Source organism: Theropithecus gelada, chromosome 5, assembly GCF_003255815.1.
Source record: "Theropithecus gelada isolate Dixy chromosome 5, Tgel_1.0, whole genome shotgun sequence".
NCBI classification, from domain to species: domain Eukaryota; kingdom Metazoa; phylum Chordata; class Mammalia; order Primates; family Cercopithecidae; genus Theropithecus; species Theropithecus gelada.
The window spans coordinates 39,828,037-39,846,757 of NC_037672.1; the positions used below are offsets into that span (position 1 = coordinate 39,828,037).

At 43.3% G+C, this 18,721-nt stretch overlaps 1 protein-coding gene and 1 pseudogene across 1 annotated transcript in view; both read right to left on the minus strand.

Annotated features, from left to right (window-relative positions):
- Positions 1-18,721, minus strand: part of APBB2 (amyloid beta precursor protein binding family B member 2) — a 411,292-nt gene that overhangs the window by 61,445 nt on the left and 331,126 nt on the right. The window lies entirely within an intron of this gene.
- On the minus strand, positions 2,697-2,807 carry LOC112625652 (annotated as a pseudogene).

Here is an 18,721-nt window from a genome sequence, read left to right on the forward strand (position 1 = left end):
CTGGCACAAGACAGGGATGCCCTCTCTCACCACTCCTATTCAACATAGTGTTGGAAGTTCTGGCTAGGGCAATTAGGCAAGAGAAAGAAATCAGGGGTATTCAGTTAGGAAAAGAAGAAGTCAAATTGTCCCTGTTTGCAGATGACATGATTGTATATTTAGAAAACCCCATTGTCTCAGCCCAAAATCTCCTTAAGCTGATAAGCAACTTCAGCAAAGTCTCAGGATACAAAATTAATGTGCAAAAATCACAAGCATTCTTATACACTAGTAACAGACAAACAGAGAGCCAAATCATGAATGAACTTCCATTCACAATTGCTTCAAAGAGAATCAAATACCTAGGAATCCAACTTACAAGGGATGTAAAGGACCTCTTCAAGGAGAACTACAAACCACTGCTCAGTGAAATAAAAGAGGACACAAACAAATGGAAGAACATACCATGCTCATGGATAGGAAGAATCAATATCGTGAAAATGGCCATACTGCCCAAGGTAATTTATAGATTCAATGCCATCCCCATCAAGCTACCAATGAGTTTCTTCACAGAATTGGAAAAAACTGCTTTAAAGTTCATATGGAACCAAAAAAGAGCCCGCATCTCCAAGACAATCCTAAGTCAAAAGAACAAAGCTGGAAGCATCACGCTACCTGACTTCAAACTATACTACAAGGCTACAGTAACCAAAACAGCATGGTACTGGTACCAAAACAGAGATATAGACCAATGGAACAGAACAGAGTCCTCAGAAATAATACCACACATCTACAGCCATCTGATCTTTGACAAACCTGAGAGAAACAAGAAATGGGGAAAGGATTCCCTATTTAATAAATGGTGCTGGGAAAATTGGCTAGCCATAAGTAGAAAGCTGAAACTGGATCCTTTCCTTACTCCTTATACGAAAATTAATTCAAGATGGATTAGAGACTTAAATGTTAGACCTAATACCATAAAAATCCTAGAGGAAAACCTAGGTAGTACCATTCAGGACATAGGCATGGGCAAAGACTTCATGTCTAAAACACCAAAAGCAACGGCAGCAAAAGCTAAAATTGACAAATGGGATCTAATTAAACTAAAGAGCTTCTGCACAGCAAAAGAAACTACCATCAGAGTGAACAGGCAACCTACAGAATGGGAGAAAATTTTTGCAATCTACTCATCTGACAAAGGGCTAATATCCAGAACCTACAAAGAACTCAAACAAATTTACAAGAAAAAAACAAACAACCCCATCCAAAAGTGGGCAAAGGATATGAACAGACATTTCTCAAAAGAAGACGTTCATACAGCCAACAGACATATGAAAAAATGCTCATCATCACTGGCCATCAGAGAAATGCAAATCAAAACCACAATGAGATACCATCTCACACCAGTTAGAATGGCGATCATTAAAAAGTCAGGAAACAACAGGTGCTGGAGAGGATGTGGAGAAATAGGAACACTTTTACACTGTTGGTGGAATTGTAAACTAGTTCAACCATTATGGAAAACAGTATGGCGATTCCTCAAGGATCTAGAACTAGATGTACCATATGACCCAGCCATCCCATTACTGGGGATATACCCAAAGGATTATAAATTATGCTGCTATAAAGACACATGCACACGTATGTTTATTGCAGCACTATTCACAATAGCAAAGACTTGGAATCAACCCAAATGTCCATCAGTGACAGATTGGATTAAGAAAATGTGGCACATATACACCATGGAATACTATGCAGCCATAAAAAAGGATGAGTTTGCGTCCTTTGTAGGGACATGGATGCAGCTGGAAACTATCATTCTTAGCAAACTATCACAAGAACAGAAAACCAAACACCGCATGTTCTCACTCATAGGTGGGAACTGAACAATGAGATCACTTGGACTCAGGAAGGGGAACATCACACACCGGGGCCTATCATGGGGAGGGGGGAGGGGGGAGGGATTGCATTGGGAGTTATACCTGATGTAAATGACGAGTTGATGGGTGCAGCAGACCAACATGGCACAAGTATACATATGTAACAAACCTGCACGTTATGCACATGTACCCTACAACTTAAAGTATAATAATAATAAATAAATTAAAAAAAAATTAAAAAAAAAAAAAAAAAAAAAAAGAAAAAGACCCACAGTGGATTCTGACATGCACTTGAATTTGAGCATCACTGCTTTATGGGACCACAGATTCTGCTTTCTTCACTCATGTACAAAATTTTTTGAGGAAAAGAGGGGAAACTGCATCATTGAAGTGAGCTGTATAATTTTTCTTTAGGAACACAACAATCTAGGGACCAATCTGAACCATAAGCAATCTCAGTTTCAGAATTTCAGAAATCCATGACATATGAGATGTGTCAGGATTAACCAGAAGTAAAGGCTGGCAACTCAGAGTCTACTTTGATGGCTTCTGATTGCACTGATGATAAATTAACAGGACTCATGACTTATTAATTGAATGGAAAATGTATATTTAAAGACTCCTGATACAGTCAGAAGACTAAATCAATAATTCCAAACTCTGAATCATCTTAGAAGTCAAAGAACTTTCCACAAAGGAGCTAAATTACTTACCTCAAGCAAAATTCCTTTTTATTTAAAGAGTTGAGATTGGACCAAATTGGTCCTTTTAACCACCAAAGAGCCATTTTATTATTTTTGCCACCAAGGACCTCTTATTTTCATCTTTTTTCTTTCACATCAATGGTTGTGTGCCAACTTTGTAACAAGGTTTGTGGAAGGCACATTTCAGACATGCACATGAAAAGCCAATCACCATGCTTATGAACCTTATGAACTACTAAAGGATCAATAATATTTATTTCTTGTACATGTGTTACCTTGATTTGTCCCCACACCACCTTTCTTTTTTTTTTTTTTTTCTTTGAGACAGAGTCTTGCTCTGTCGCCCAGGCTGGAGTGCAGTGGCACGATCTCGGCTCACTGCAACCTTCATCTCCCGGGTTCAAGTGATTCTCCTGCCTCAGACTCCTGAGTAGCTGGGATTACAGGCACCTGCCTATAAACAGAAGAATAAAGTAGAAGGAATCAGTGTAGCCAATTTTAAAGCTGCATATATAGCTATAATAATCAACAGTGTGCGGTAATGGCAAGTAATCCTAGCCCTAGGACTAAAATGGGCTGGGCACAGTGGCCCACAGCTGTAATCCCAGCACTTTGGGACGCTCAGGTAGGAGGATCACTTGAGGCCAGGAGTTTGAGACTAGTCTGGGCAACACAGCAAGACCCCATCAATATGATTTTTTTTTTTTTAATTAGCTGGGTGAAGTGGCACATGCCTGTAATCCCAGCTACTCTGGAGGCTGAGGTGGGAAGATCACTGAAGCCCAGGAGATCCAGGCTGCAGTGAGCTGTGATCTTGCCACTGTACTCCAGCCTGGGTTAAGACTCTGTCTTCAAGGAAAAAAAAAAAAAAGAAAAAGAGGCCTAAAAATAAGGCCAATATCTAAAGGGACTACTCCATAAACAAAGTGGGCCAGAATTTTAGATTCTGAAGGCAGACAAGGAATATACATGAAATGAAAAATATTCCAAGAAAAAAAGGCTTGATATTTCTTGGTTTAGATGTTTGTATTAATTTCCTTGCCAATTATACAACTGCTTACTTTTCTTAACAGGCTAATTACCTAGGAAGGCTTATGGTATTTATTACTGAATACCTAGTATTTAGTAAATATTCTATATAGTCCTGTAGAAACAGGAAAATATGAGGTCGAAGTGGGCCCCAGCCACCCCACCCTGCTTGTGGGTGTCTCCTGAAATGAAGAGTGTGAATGAATATGCACTACATTTCACCACCTTCAAGTTTAAGTGGAAGAGAGAAAAAACATTCAAGTGTCTAAAAACTTAGGGACCAAACCACGTTATACATCATTTTGGGGGAAGACATCATTCTCTGGCAATAAACTGCTCACCCATGAAATGAAATAATCCTTCTAGCAAAGAATGATTCATTATTTAATAAACGTTGTCTGTTGTTAACTTCACTGAGAAAAATAAACAGGAGGAAGTGCTCCAGGAATCTCAACAAGCAGCATCCTCTGCCTCCAGCCCACTGTGCCCGCTGCTGCCAGTGCAGATGAGGGAGGGCGGAGCGAGAGGCAGCGCAGAGGGAGGGACAGCATTCTCTCCTGAGTGCCCACCAGGGGACAGGGGCCCGTGCCAAGCCCTCTGCCATTTAATATCTTATAACCAAGCTGCATGAAGGTTCCAAAGCTTCCATCTCTACAAAAGAGGGCCCTGGGGCACAGTGTGTAACTGGCTCAGGGTCACCCAGCTAACAGAGGCAGATCAGGAAGTCAACTGGTGTGCCTGACTCCAAAGGCCCTTTCATTTAAGATGCCATATAATTGGTACCACCTAGAGGAGAGACAGCTGTGTGAGGAAGATGGAGGAGCAAAGCTGGGTAGCAGAAGGGGCTCCCACTGCCCTGACTGTAGAAGGCTGAAAAAATATCCCAAAGAAATCAGGTCCTAATCCCTGGAACCTGCAAGTGTTACCTTATATAGATTATATATACACACACACATACTTTTTTTGTTTTTTTTTTTTTGGAGACCAAGTCTCACTCTCACCCAGGTTGGAGTGCAGTGGCATGACCCCAGCTCACTGCAACCTCTACCTCCTGGATTCAAGTGATTCTCCTGCCTCAGCCTCCCAAGTAGCTGGGGTTATAGGCGCGCGTCACCACGCCCAGCTAATTTTGTATGTTTAGTAGAGAGCCGAGGTTTCACCATGTTAGCCAGGCTGGTCTCAAATTTCCCACCTCTGGTGATCTACCCACGTCAGCCTCCCAAAGTGCTGGGATTACAGGTGTGAGCTACCGCACCCAGCCATATATATATATATATATATATATATATGTATATGTATATATGTATATATATATGTATATATGTGTATATATATATATATTTTTTTTAATGGCTGGGCATGGTAGTGGCTCATACCTGTAATCCTGGCACTCTGGGAGGCCCAGGTGGGCAGACAAACTGAGGTAGGGAGTTCAAGACCAGCCTGGCCAACATGGTGAAACCCTGTCTCTACTAAAAACACAAAAATTAACTGGGTATGGTGGCTCTTGCCTGTAGTCCCAGCTACTCAGGAGTCTGAGGCGGCAGGATCGCCACTTGAACCCAGGAGGTGAAGGCTGCAGTGAGCCAAGACTGCACTACTGCCCTCTAGCCTGGGCAACAGAATGAGACTCCGTCTCAAAAAATAAATAAAATAAAATAAAGGGGTGCGGGGTGAGGAGGTCTTCACAGATGTGATTAAGCTAAGGATTTTGACATGAGGATATTATCCTGGATTACCTGAGTGGGTCCTAAATCCAGTCTTAAGTGTCCTTCTAAGAGAGAGGTAGCAAGATTACATACTTGGAAGAGGAGACAGTGATGTAGCCACAGCTAAAGGATGCTGGCAACCACCACAAGCTGGAGGAGGCACGGAACAGATTCCTCCCTAGAGCCTCCAGAGGGAGTGCAGCTCTGCTTACACCTTGATTTCAGCCCAGGAAAACTGATGTGGAGGCCTGGCACGGTGGCTCAAGCCTAAAATCCCAGCACTTTGGGAAGCCAAGGTGGGAGGATCGCTTGAACCTAGGGGTTCAAGACCAGCCTGGGCAACATGGCGAAATCCTATCTCTACAAAAAATTTTTTAAAAATAAAAAACATTAGCCAAACATGGTGGTGCACATCTGTAGTCCCAGCTACTGAGAAGGCTGAGGAGGGAGGATCCCTTGAGCCCAGGAGGTCAAGGCTGCAGTGAGCTATGATTGCGCCACTGTTCTCCAGCATGGGTGACAAAGCAAAACCCTGTCTCTTACAGAGAAAAACAACAGAAGACTGATACTGAACTTCTGGGCCTCCAGATTGTGAAAGAATAAATTTCTGTTATTTTAAGTCAGTAAATCTGTGGTAATTTGTAGCTACAGCAAACAAATACACTGACCTGCTAAGTACAAGCTGGCAGTTATTGCTATGTAGTACACCCCAGCTCTGCTGGGCCCCAAGTACCAAGAGATAAACCCCCATTCTGCTCAGGCACTCTCAACTCCTTTTCTTTTTCTTTTTTTTTTTTTTTCTTTTTTTTTCAAGACAGAGTCTAGCTCTGTTGCCCAGGCTGGAGTATATTGGTGCCATCTTGGCACACTGCAGCCTCTGCCTCCCAGGTTCAAGGGATTCTCCTGCCTTAGCCTCCTGAGTAGCTGGGATTACAGGCGCGGGTCATCACACCAGGCTACTTTTTGTATTTTTAATAGAGACGGGGTTTCGCCACATTGGCCAGGCTGGTCTCGAACTCCTGGCCTCAAGTGATCCGCCTGCCTCAGCCTCCCAAAGTGCTGCGATTACAGGCATGAGCCACTGCACCTGGCCTCAACTCCTTTTCTGAAGTTTCCTCTACCTTCCCTCATGTGGGCCTCCACACCAGATAACTGCAGTGTCCATATTAACAGCTAAAAGGAGTAGGAAACATTGAGTCATTCATTTAGAATTCATGGTTTCGGACACAGTTCAGCCACATTTTTGTATAAAACTGAGCAAGTCGTGTAGAAGTTCTAGGTCTCAGTTTCCTCATCTGTAAAAGGGACACAATGCTACACCCTATAGTCCTGAAAGGACTAATGGAGATAATGTGCAGAGACTTTCAGTAAACCAGAAAACATTGTGTCAAAACGTGCACAGTTCTGATTATTCTCCCCTTCAGATAATCAAAAGTATTTTTAAGCATCTAAATATAACACTCATGTTGAACCACACACAAGGAAGTATAAGACATTGCACTGGCCGTCAAGGAATTCACAGTCTAACCAGGGAGACATACACATCTGTGACATTAGTGACAACCCGAGGTTGAAGAGATCTAGTACCATAAAGATATGCATGACTGCAGAGGTGAAAGACAGCACAGGGCACGGTATGCTGTGAAGATTCACTCCCATTTGTAGGGGTGGCATATATTTCCCCACTCCTTGAAGTGAGGCGCAGTTACGCATCTTGCTTTGGCCAGTGAAATGTGAGCAAAAGTACTAAGCATAATTTCCAGCAGAAATGTTCAGAGTCAGCGCATCTTTTCCTTCTGCCACCATTGTTGCCAATATTCTAGTCTAGATAGTGACTGTATCATCAGCTTTAGACAGAGAATGAGGACAATGACCCAGGAAGCCGTGTCTTCAGCCAACCTACCATGGACATTTAGCAGGAAGAGTTGTTATAAGCCACTGAGATTTTTGGTTGTTATTACAGTCTAACCTAGCCTGTGCCGAAGGACACGAATGGTGATAGAAAGGCTAACAGAACAGGCGGGACCTGCAGTAAGTCCTAAGGACAGGGATGTCACATAATACTGGCATGGGGCTTGACAGTCATGTTAGAAAGTGCTTCATGGGACTCATGGGCCCATGTCATTACCTGTCTCTTCCTCTTAGTACATCCCATGAGGGCAAGAACCATGGTGTTCTCATTCATGGCCACATCCTTGATGCTAAGCATAGTGGCAGACACATGCTAGGGACTGAATACATGAATGTCCAGTAAATCCCCAGAAAGCTAGATGGGATCAATAGAGGAACAAGGAGGGAGAAAAGGAATTCCATGGCTTGACATCTCAAGTTAGGAATGAGGAAGATGTGGCCTTGGACATGAAGAAAGCCAACTTTACAGATCACTGTAAGATACACAGGAAGAAATCTGGTTAAATTATAATGATAAAGGTTTAAAAAAAAATGGGGCTGGGTGCAGTGGTTCATGCCTGTAATCCCAGCACTTTGGGAGGCTGAGGCGGGTAGATCACCTCAGGTCAGGAGTTCAAGACCAGCCTGGCCAACATGGTGAATCCCTGTCTCTACTACAAATACAAAAAAGTAGCCAAGCGTGGTGTTGCATGCCTATAATCCCAGATACTCAGGAGGCTGAGGCAGGAGAACTGCTTGAACACAGGAGGCGGAGGTTGCAGTGAGCTGAGATCGTGCCACTGTACTCCAGCCTGGGCAACAGAGTAAGACTCCATCTCAAAACAAAACAAAACAAAAAAAAGATAGTACCCTATATGGATGATGAGAGCCATTTCTATCCTCCTGCCCTGGTTAGCATACTTCTGTGGTATAATCTGCTCTACCAGTTCTGGGGCCTAAGAGAATGATTAACAATGTTATGATTAGAAGTGACCCAAGATTTGACCACTTAAGATACGTATCTTCTCTTTTTTTTAAAGAAGCACTCTAATTTGTACAGGGTAGACATATTTAAACCTTATCTTTTATTTTAAAAAAATTTCCCTCTTTATTTTCAACCCTTGACTTAGTGAATTTAATAAATAGTATCAGGTTTTATTTTTCTTAATAAATAACTTCTACACCTTCTCTTACATCAGTGAAGAAGACAAAGCAAGCTCAAAGCTGTAGAGAGATGAATCAGGACATTTCCTTTAGGTAAGAAGGGGCTGAGACAATTACACTATGCCACTGAATTTGTTGGGGGAAATATATTAAGAAATTTCACAGCATCCATTAGCTATAATGCTTTTAGCAATTGCTGCTAATCTTCACAGTGGGATTCCTGGTGGGATTCCTTGCCAAACTTGTTTGGCAAGCAAGTACCTCTAGGGCTGAGGTGGTTCTATGACACTATGATTCTCTGATTAATGGGGAAGGCCACAAGTGTCATTTGGATAGGTCAATAAATATTAATTAGCTGTAGAGATAAATTTTTAACATTGTGCTCTTTTAGCTGCTTAGGGATTTTACAGAAGGAAAAAAATCCTCAAAATACTCCTGTTTTAGAATGCATAGCATTTCCCAATTATTGAATAATAGAGAAGTCAGAGAAAAAAATCTGTATTTTAAACACTCATTGGTTAATGGGGCGTTACAATTGAACTCTGTTTATTTACCAAAATTTATATGGCATTTCCTTCCCAAAAGAATTAAGTGGCTTACAATAAAAGGCACACACAGCCTATCATAAATTCAGAAAAGTAAAATTTAAAGCCAAATATAAGGAAGAGAAAGTAATTCTATAAATTAGGCAAAATATTAGTTGGAACCACATTCAACCATTTCTGATTCACAAAAACAGCAATGTTATATGATTCTATCTAATTACTGCAATTGAGGGTTTAATTTAACTTGAAACTTTGTAGCAAAAAGGGAAACATGATAAAGTATACAATTTTCCCTGTTAACCAAATTCTTACATGCAAATCCTTTGACAGACAATATTTTCTAGAGACTGAAATCTAAAAGAAATCTGCATTTCAGTTTTTTATCCCAGGGCAATTTAACAATAAAAAGGACGTCTTCGGTGATGATATTACCAAAGAAGGAGAGATTTCCATCATGGGATCATCACTTACTACTGCATTGAATGCAGTGGAAGTACTGTTCATAAGAACACAACACTTTCCAGTGAAGGCACAGGAGGCAGGGGCGGGGCTAAGTAAATGAAAGTCTGAAAATCTAGCTTCCTTATCCTGTGCCCAGATAACAATGTTCTCATTCAGAATCCCTAGAACCATGTTTTCTGACCTGGTGGGTCCCAGAAGTGCTGGCCCTCTGAAGGTTCACTGATAACGAAGCCAATAATATGTCTTCTGCTTATCTAGTGTTGACTGCGGGACAGCTCAGAGCCTTCAGCAGCTGAGGTTTTAGGAGCTTTCTCTGAGAGCAGGACATTGCCTACAGTGTTTCCCAAAACGATGTGAGTGTGGAATTTCCTCTTCTTTAAACATCAGTTACTAAGATGGTAGAGTGCTCAGCTTAAAACTTCTTAGAAAACTTGACCAAGATTCAGTGTTATTCAAACTATGACCAATCAGGGGTCACAAACGGCATTTTAGAAGTTAAAAGAGTAGCAAAGAAAAAAAAAATCAAAGGGCAGGGCACACAGTGCAAATGAGAACTGTTGTGTGACATTCTTGTTAGCTAAGTGTGTGAAGGCACAGTCCGGTGCAGCTGGGTAAGTGCTTGGCTCAGCTGTGCTGCCTGGGATGGGGACAGGCAGGGGTGAGACCGGCCATATCACACCGTGGGGTTTGGCTCCATCCTGAGCAGCAGGGAATCATGTCTTTTTACCCATCAGAAAAATCACTTGGGTTGCAGATTGTCAAGGACACAGAGACAGATGGGAGCTAAAGATCAGGGGTGGAGGAACAGGCATAAGAAGTAGTTAAGAAAAATTAACCAACACTTGGAAATAAGACAAAAGGAGGACTGTGTCTTTCAATGTCACAGTAGAGCAATACTTAACAGACCCTCCTAAGGATTACTTACTTCACTAGGGCAGTGCTGTCCAACAGAAATACAATACAAGCCACATTAAGTAATTTAAAATTTTCTAGTAGTCACATTAAACAACTGGAAAATGGAAGTGAAATTAATTTTAATATTTTATTTAAGCTAGTATGTCCAAAACACTATCATTTCAATGTGTAATCAATATGAAACTGTTATGGGACATTTTACATCTTTTTAATACAATGTTTGTGAATTCTGGCATGTATTTTATACTTTACAGCACATTTCAATTCAGATCAGCTAGATTTCAAGTGCTCAAGGCCTTCACCGAAATGAACAGCCCAGCTCTAGGGAATTGTATTTTTATCTAACTTTCTGGTTAGTGATTAGGGCTCAGACTCTGGGAGAGTAGTTGTTAATTTGTAGAACATTAACATGTTACAAGTAATTTTTGCAACTTTCTGCTAAGAAAAAAAAAAAAAAAAACCCAAAAGTGAGGATTTCATTACCAGTAGGACATTAATCAGTTTTGTATCCACCTTAGTCATCTATTCTAGTATTTTCTCTTTTCTTCTAGCTGCTGTTATGATTTGTGTTATGCCTTTGGTTTCAACTGTTTTATTAGGCTGTGTCTAGGCAGCAGTACGTGTGTGTTTGTGTATGTGTGTGATTCTTCCTGGCTTGAGGTTTTTTGAAACCTTTCCAAATTCTTGAAAGCACACGTGCTTCCTGGTGGCTTGGTTATCAGGTTTAGAAGATTCTCAGCCTTCCTTAGGCTCCTTTGAACTGGTGTTGGTAGCTGGCTCATGAGTTAAATAAATCTTTGGTATGCACTCACTGCATATTTTAAAACTTTTATTTTAAACAACCTTATTGAGTATAATTGATACACAACAAACTGCATATATTTAAAATATCCAATTTGACAAGTTTTGACATATATATATGTACCTGTGAAACTACTACCACCATCAACATAATGAGTTTATCTGTAACTCTCAAAGATGCTTCCTGCCTCGTTATAATCCCTGCCTTCTGTACTTCCCCAGGTAATCACTGAACTGCCTTCTGTCACCACAAATTAGTTTACCTTGCATTTATAGAATTTTACATAAATGCAATCACACACTACCTTTTTTTCTGATCTGGCTTCTTTCACTCAGCACAATTATTGTGAGATTCACCATGTTGCTGTGTACACCATTGTCCCTTGGTGTCTGCAGGGAATTGGTTCCAGGACCCCCAAGGATGCTCAAGCCTCTTATATAAAATGGCACAGTATTTGCATATAACATATGCACATCTTCCTGTACACTTTAAATAATCTCTAGATTACTTATAATACCTAATACAATGCAAAACTATGTAAATAAGTGTTATACTGTATTGTTTTTTAAAACTTGTATTATTTTTCATTGTGTATTTTTTTTCCCAAATATTTCCCATCTGCAGTTGGTTGAATGTGCCAATGTAGAAAATCTGCAGATATAGAGGGCCGACTGTATCAACAGCTGGTTCCTTTTCACTGCTGTATGGATATCTGTTGTACGATACACCACGGTTTGTTTATCTATTTACCTGCTGATGGATATTTGAATCATTACACACTGTCGATATGATTGCCTGTTTTTAACTCTGACCTAGGTATTAAGGAGGTAGACTCCTTAGGACTGACCACCACTGTGGGTGGGGAGGACCCACAGGAGCAGGGTCAGGGGCTCCCACACTGCTGACCTGTATGGCGGACTAGATGGCAGAGCCATTAACCATGGTGGCTCAGCGTAAGTCCAGTGGATGAACACATACTGAAATGAGTGAATGTATGAATGGAGAACACGGGAGAATGAATACAAAGAACAGCTTTGAAAATGGGGTCAGGAGTGTGGATGTTTCAAGATGATACTCTCCATCTTGGCCAATGTGGAGTATAACAGATTTGCCTTGGCATCCCAGCAGGCAGCTGTTACCCATCTGAGAGCAAAGGTGGCCTAGCCTAGGTTAGCCGAGGTTGGGCCACACCCCCTATAACCTTGTGGCATGTGGTTAGGAAAGAGGCTTCTCTCAAAAGACAACTCAATTCTTTGGAGCTCAGAAGCTGCTTATGGACTCAGGGATGACATGTGCCCTCTCATCCTTGTTCCCATCCTCATTCCAGGTTTGTATAAAGGTAGGTCATGTAGGGGTGTAGTGCTGACAGCCAGGGTCAGAGGGGATTAGATACTTTCAATCTGAACTAAATCTCTATTTCACAGATTTGGTAATCAAAGAAGGGTCAACTCTTTGAAAAATGGCATTAATGCCTTCATCGGTGCTATATATAAAATTCCTGCAAACTCATCCTGCTGTGCCCTGTTTAGTTCACCTGCTGGGACAGACCTGGTTTTAGGACCACACAGGAACATTTGATTCTGCTGAGTTGAAGACTGAGACTTGCAGTTTTCTGGTGTTGTTTCCAACAAATTCACATTCAGGAGCTCTCCTTTAGGGAAGAGGCAAGAAGGATTTAGGGATCAGAGAGGTAGGAGCCATGTGTCAGGAACTATTGTCCAGTGGCAAAGTGACTCTTAACTCTATCATGACCTGCCACACCCCGGGCAGGGCAGCTCAGGGTTCAGGGCATGAGGCTCATGAGCCCTGCCTGAAGATGGCTCTCCAGTGGGCAGGGTGCTTGGTGCAGAGAAAAAGTAGCCCTTGAAAATGCAGCTGGAACGTTTTCCTAAAGGGGCGGACTCAGCAAGACAGGGTGGGTGGTTGAGCACTAGAGAAGCCATCAGGCGGGACTTGGTGGCTCACGTCTGTAATCCCAGCACTTTGGGAGGCTGAGGAAGGCAGATCACTTGAGGCTAGGAGTTCGAGACCAGCCTGGCCAACGTGGCGAAACCCCATCTCTACCAAAAATACAAAAATTAGCTGGGTGTGGTGGCACACATCTGTAATTCCAGCTACTCAGGAGGCTGAGGCATGAGAATCACTTGAACCTGGGAGGTGGAGGTGAGCCGAGATCTTGCCACTGCACTCCACCCTGGATGACAGAGTGAGACTCTATTCCAAACAGAACAAAAAAGCAAAAAAAAGAGAAGCAATCAGAAGCTTATCTAACGCACTGCCCACGAGAGAAAGGCGTCTGCGTCTGCTTGGCTTTGTCGTCCCCATCACATTACCTGTCTGTTTGCCATGTCAGCATCCGTCTTCATCCACTGTGTCCCTGCCATCCCTCCTGTCCGGATCTCCCTCAGAGACTGTACCTGTGCCCCCTACCTCATCCTGTCCCGCCTCAGGACTTTCAAATGTTTCTTCCTCTTTGGACTATTTCTGGTATAAAATTTCTGACTGAATGAGAACATTTTCTGGGTTTTATTTTTCTGACTCTCCCCTCCCCCATCCCACTCCTCTAGATGGGTGAATGGTGTCAGAGCAGACAGAATGAGTCTGTCCCTCACTCTGTGTTCCTTTATTTATAGCCTCAATCATTCTTCCTGGGTTTGGAGAGGTTTATTCTTTCCATTTTAAGTCAACTCTCTGGCTCCCTTCGTTTTCTTTGGTCCCACTTGTGATTTGGTGTTTCCGTCCTCTGGCTGCCATGACCGCGCCTGCATGATTCTGTTCCCAAGACCTTTTTACTCTTGGAAATTGGGCTCTTGCTTGAGGACTCTGGATTCAATTTCCTAATTCTTGTCTTTGATTTCCTTTCCTGTCTTCCCTTTTCAAACAAGCACGTCCCTAGGCCACTCTGGGGAATAGCCAAGAAGAACAGAATTCCCAGTTGAAGTTACAACAAAGAAACATGGGACCCAGTGCCTGAGCCCAAAGTATGTGTGCTGCTTCAAGGGACTGCAGGGAACATAACTCTACTGTCTTCTTATCTTCACAGAGAGGCCAGTGAGCAGGAGGAGACTAGAACGTGGGTCCCAGAGGGAAACTGGTGCAGCCTCACGTGGACTCACGTACGACAGCAGCAGGAACCCTTGGCTCCCAAGTGACCAAGACTTTTTCAGTCCACCCAAAGGCTAGCTGAAAATTCATGACAGGGTAATTCTCCTACATTCTCACTTTTCTCTATCAAAAAATAACTCCTCCGAACACAAGCCATTCCAAGGCTTGAGTTCACAGCTCTGATACGTAAACACCAATTCTGACTTCGTAAGAGGGTTAGAAAAATACAAAGCCATTTTGAGGGGCTCTAAACAACAATTTTAGCCTTCGAAGGGCAGCATCAAATAGCTCTAGGGAACTCTATGAAGAGTCACCAACTCATTAGTCGAGACTCACTATGAACTAATTAGAGATAATTTCTAGATATTAAAAGTAAAAGAGAATAATACTAAGCTCTCATGTTAAATTTCTCCTTATTTTTAATAATATGTTATGGTTGACCCAGGACAATATATTTTTTTCTTTTCTTTTCTTTTCTTTTTTTTTGAGATGGAGTCTCACTCTGCAGCCCAGGCTGGAGTGCAATGGCACGATCTCAGCCCACTGCAACCGCTGCCTCCTGGGTTCAAGTGATCCTCCTGCCTCAGCCTCCCAAGTAGCTGGAATTACAGGCATGAGCTAACACATCCAGCTGATTTTTGTATTTTTAGTAGAGACAGGGTTTTGCCATGTTGGCCAGGCTGGTCTCAAATTCCTGACCTCAGGTGATTTGCCCGCCTCAGCCCCCCAAAGTGCTAGGATTATAGGCATGAGCCACCGCACCCAACAGACCCAGGACAGTATTTCTAGGAAATATTACTATGTTAATAAAAAGAGTGCCACTGGGAATGATGGCACTTGTGATCCTTGCATGAAAGCACCTCCATATTTCAGCTACCCCAGAGATGATCTCCACTGCGGGTGGAGAGAGTGGGACGCAGAGTACCCCAGCCTCAGTGCAAGGGAAGAGGCACGATTACATTGCAAATGGTGAGATTCCTACTCCAGTATTCCTTCTCTTGACCTTCTCTAGCTCTCAAAAACTTGACATAATTATACACAATAAGACTCCTTGAGTTCCACCTGATGTTCTCAAATTCTTCTTCCCCAGTGACGAACTGTGCTGCACTAAGTTCATAGTCACTGGACTCCCCAGGAAACCAAAAATCATCAGGATGATGACATTTGAGTAAAAATATTCCAGGTGACAACTCGTGTATGAAAAGTGGTAACTGCACCTTCCTTTGCAACAACACAAGGCTTTTAGTAATTCTTCAAGCACCTAACCATGCACTGAACATCTGCGTAAGTTCTGGGTTATCATGGTTACGACTTCCTCTGTTCTCAAAGACACTCATCCATGTTTACATGGGTTGTTAGGCTATTTCTTTACTCAAATGACTCTTCTCTTCCTGGGATGCTCCAAGTATTCAAAGAAGATCATGGCACTTTGAGGATGTACACAGAGAATCAAACATGATGGATCTCCCTCGCTCTGCATCCAGAAAGGCCCATCCTTTGTCTGGCTCAGGACTCAGGGGAAGTGCCAGATGGAAGCTGTTCAGAGATCATCATCAGACTTTTCTGCTCTGTCTTGACACAACAGCCTCAAGCCCCCACACTTCACTGGCTGTTACTGAAACATGTTCACAAGAAATCCTGAACTACGCTTTGAGCCAGAGTTACCAAAATGGATGATGTATTTCTCAGGAGAAACTGTCGTCTTCATATATTCATGAACAGGGACAGTACCGCCATGAACGATCTGTCTGAAAATGCCCTCCCACTTTCCTCTAAGGGAAACTGTTCTTGGACAGTCACTTACAATGTCTTTCCTTAAAGGTTATTCTGTGCTGAAAGTATCGCAAGCATCCCATCATGATTAATGGAAGGCAGGGAAGCCACTTTTAAAGAGATAAAATAGAACCACAGTGTAAGTCAGCAAAATGGTCAAGTAAATCGTGATGCCTTTGCTTATCATGGAGCTGCATTAAAGAGAAATTAACTCTAGAGGTCAAGACAATACTGTAGTATAGGGAGAGAATTATTGCTCCTCCCTGAAGACTTTTCTCTCTGAGGCAAGACAGCACATACCATAGATTAAACTTTCATCGGCAGACTTGGAATTCCATCAATCTTTCATTACTGCCTGGCTCAGAGAATCCCCTACCAGATGTCATCAGGAAACTCTACTTCTTCCAAACCGAGACCCCACCTAACCACTCCTAGGGAAAAAAAAAACGATGACCAAGAAGAAACAGAGATAACTTTCGGATCAGCTCAAAAATAAGAGAGACCCATTATTCCTTTTCTCTCTCTTTTTTTCTTTTCTTTTTTTTTCTTTTGGATACAGACTCTCGCTCTGTCACTGAGGCTGGAGTGCAGCAGCGTGATCTTGGCTCACTGCAATCCCTGCCTCCCAGATTCAGGCAATTCTCCTGCCTCAGCCTCCCAAGTGGCTGAGATTCCAGGTGTGCACTATCACACCTGGCTAATTTTTGTATTTTTAGTAGAGATGGGGTTTCACCATGTTGGCCAGGCCGGTCTCTAACTCCTGGCCTCAAGTGATCCACCTGCCTTGGCCTCCCAAAGTGCTGGGATTACAGGTGTGAGCCACTGCGCCCAGCTGAGACCCATTTCTAAATCACTGTCACCTAAAACACTGCCCTTTATCACGGACAGTTTCTACTACTTTAGAAGGGAAGCCTCCTTGGCACAGGGGCTGCGGTGTCACCTGCAGTGTGGTGTAGTTAAACAGAAAGAGCCACACTGGCTTGCTCAGAAAAGCATTCCTGACTGCCCTCCGTATGGCGGACAGACTCTGCACTGTGTGAGTGGCTGTCCCTTTTATTCAGTGCTAATTCAATCTTAAAGGTCAACCAGGGAGGGGACAGGCAGGACCAGGCAGGAGACAGAAACCACACCAGTCATTTGAATGGAGAATAGCACAAAGAATTTTAACTAGTAACTACAATGGCAAAAGGGGATCCTGAGAAAGCTCCCATGGAGGCTGCAACTGCAAGAGGGGGGCTCTGATCTGCAGGGCCGAGGGAAGAGAGGAGAGAGGTTGTAATCATTAAAACACGGAAGCGTCTGGGAAGAACCTCCTGGAGAAAAACCTCTGACTGCAGAGGAAGAGGCATTGTTGGCTGCTGGTGGTGCCCCCAGGCTTGAAGGAGGGACCCCAGGGCCAGGACCGAGACCTAAAAAGTGGGCTTGACTGCTGATTGTGCTGGAATCTCTGAAGAAGGCATGTGATGAAGCCAGTTCTGCATTTCTGTGAAGTTGGAGAAACTGCAAACTGGGTTCAGAACCGATGCAACTGGGATAAAGATGTGTTTCTAGGATGGTGCTCAGAGAAACAGGAAGCAAAGGAGGGAGCAAGTTCCTCCTTCCTCCTCCACCTGGCAGTTCTCCTTCGAGTGCTGCACAGTCGTCAGTCTAACAGGTAGCAGACGAGAGAAGCAGGAGCATGGTTTGCAGAGTCCCAGCCCCAGCATCACAAAGCTGAGTGCGGAAGTGTGGGTTTGGAGCTGAGGGGACAGCTGCTTAATGACTCTAGTACAGGAAGCAACAGGCCGTGGGAGTGAGAAACTTGAGGCGATTGGTTTTCACGCTGTGTCAGAACATTAGCTGTTAAACTTCTTCTTTGGTGGTTGAGCTGCACAGACCACAACCTCAACCTCAACTGCACATTTGGCAAATGTCTGTGCAACTAAAGACTCTAGTTCCCAGAGTCCTTTGCAGCTGAGTGTGGCCAGTGGGGTGTGAGTGGAATGTGAGTGTACCTGAGGTGTGCAAGTTCCAGGTGTCTTCAACTTGGAGACAAGTCACTTGGTTTGGTCAGGCCAGGACGACAATTGAGGGATGGCAGAGCAACAATCTGGAAGGAGCCTGAGCCCCTGAGTGGCACAGAGCTGTTCTGCCAGGTGGTGGTGCCCACTGCAGCTGTGGCATGAGAACTAACTTCTGGCACTGAAGCCAGTGGACTGCAGAGTACTTGTGGCAGCAGCCTGGCCTATACCCTATTATAATACACAGAAGGCCAAGGCGGGAGGATCACTTGAGCCCAAGGAGTTCAAGGCTGCAGTGAGCTATGATCACATCGCTGCACTCTAGCTTGGGTAACAGTGTAAGACCTCATTCCTTTAAAAAAAAAAAAAAAAATGGCCGGGTACGGTGGCTCACACCAGTAATCCCAGCATTTTGGGAGGCCGAGGTGGGCGGATCACCTGAGGTCAGGAGTTCGAGACCAGCCTGACCAACATGGCGAAACCCCACTTCCACTAAAAATACAAAAAATAGCTGGGCATGGTGGCACGTGCCTATTATCCCAGCTACTTGGGAAGCTGAGGAAGGAGAATCACTTGAACCTGGGAAGCTGAGGTTGCAGTGAGCTGAGATCATGCTACTGCACTCCAGCCTGGGCAACGAGAGTGAAACTCCATCTTAAAAAAAAGAAAAACTTACTCAAGTTTAGCTCTAAGGAACAGTAGCAAGGCTGAGCAGTGCTTTCAGGTACCCCCAAATGCTGCTAGTAGAAGACACAGTTAGGAAA